Source organism: Alosa sapidissima, chromosome 22 (assembly GCF_018492685.1).
Source record: "Alosa sapidissima isolate fAloSap1 chromosome 22, fAloSap1.pri, whole genome shotgun sequence".
NCBI lineage: Eukaryota > Metazoa > Chordata > Actinopteri > Clupeiformes > Clupeidae > Alosa > Alosa sapidissima.
Genome location: NC_055978.1, coordinates 26,950,067 through 26,951,719, shown reverse-complemented (window position 1 = coordinate 26,951,719; position 1,653 = coordinate 26,950,067). Strand labels below are relative to the sequence as shown.

Below are 1,653 nucleotides of genomic sequence, written 5' to 3'. Positions count from 1 at the left end.
CTCAATTGAGATCGAGAACGGGTCTGGAAAGGCTTCATTGACTTGACTTCCAGGGGCGTAACCAGCAGTGGAATTAAACTTAAATTGGTGCATTAAACTCTTACTAAATTGTTTTAGAAGTGCAGCAATCAAATCTTTCTTGTAAACAAAGGTTTTAAATTTGGTTGTTTACTAAATTCCAAAGAAAATACATGTCCATGTCTGTTTAACCCTGTCACCATCAGTACGGTTGTGTTGAATGAACTGCTCTAGCTGTCATCATAGAACCCGCCCCATGCTGGATAAGCGATTGTGATTGGTGCCTGGATTTTTGGAACATTGGAAATGGGTGTCAATGGCATCCTTGCCTGACTTACCTGCAGAGAAAAGTAAAGGTTCACTTGGGTTCTGCTGTCTCTCAGTGGGCGATGACCAGTGCAGTCACACCACTCAGACATTTGGGCTCCACTGTGGGCCCCCCACCTCCAACTCCCACCCCACCTCGATCCTGTCAGATCCTGCACGCGCTCCCTGGCTATTTATAGGGCTGTTAATACCCGAGCATTTGGTCAGACAGCTAACAGCTAAACTCAATCTGTTTTTTTTACAGTGTGATTATAAAACAAACATGTGAAGACAACAAGAAAATCACCAGAAACTCTGCATGAGCACTCTCTGCTCAAAACATTGAAATTGAAAGGAAAGCTTAAGGCATGTTTTCATAAAGGAGGCACCTTGCCATGTCAGTGCACAATAAAAACTGTGACAAGAATCGGCTGACCTTGTTCCTCCCTCCAACATAAACACATCTCATATCATGGTTGATTTAGGTCCCTGGTATGCTTGGCATTATACTTGCAGCTGAGAAGGAACACAACTTCTCATCTCTCTGTTCTGTGTTCTCAACTACAGCTGAGGGCCTCCAGCACTGTCTAGAAGCAAGTTCTGAAGAGTTACTCTATGTCCACTGTACTTCTTGTCACTGGTCTGGTCCTGACTAAGCAGCATTTCAGCAGGCATAGGGTGAGTGGTTTCTGTTGACATAGTTCTTTATGTGGAAGTCCCTATTTTGGCTGAGACCTTTTCTTAGAGGAGATCTTTAATAAAACTCTGAAAGATTAAAGCTTCTGCGATAACGTTTGCCAAAGCACAAATCTCAAGGGATGACGCTCACTTGAGAGCAAAGATGCGAAAAGGGCTGAACGCCACACTGGTCAGAAATAAGCATGGGGATATAAAAGCACCCAACACTTTCAGAACTCTGACTCTAAAGATCACACAAATTGGAGAAAGAGGGACGGAGTGATTCACAAGTTTGGCTCCCCGATACTGTCCTTTCCCTTGACTGTATGAGGGCCCCTCTCAAAACTCCTCTCACTTTGTTGATCTATATATAGTGATGAGAAGCATCTGCAAGAAAGTATCAGTCTCGGATCACCAGCGGCCTGTTTGCCTAGGCCATGCTGCTTTGTAGCATGCAGCTCAGTGTAACCCCCCCCCCCGCCCCCCCCCCAGGGCCCAGCCCCCTCCCCAAAGACTGCTGCCCCTGCCACTGCTTGGGTTACACTCTTCCTGGGATGTAGAAGGGCAAGGCGAGAGCAAGTGCAACAGTGGTGGTTCGGACGTGCCAGAAATTCTGGGATTGTGGAATAATCCAAAGCTGCTTCTTTCCTG

The 1,653-nt window shown here is 46.0% G+C and overlaps 1 protein-coding gene across 2 annotated transcripts in view; it reads left to right on the top strand.

Moving 5' to 3' along the window:
• Positions 1 to 1,544: 1,544 nt before the first annotated feature.
• The window catches only part of myoz1b (myozenin 1b), a 6,015-nt gene continuing 5,906 nt past the window's right edge, over positions 1,545 to 1,653 (top strand). For both annotated transcript variants that reach the window (XM_042078806.1, XM_042078804.1), the window contains exon 1: positions 1,545 to 1,653. This exon is cut by the window's right edge and continues 66 nt beyond it. The gene's annotated coding sequence lies outside the window, so the exon portion shown is untranslated.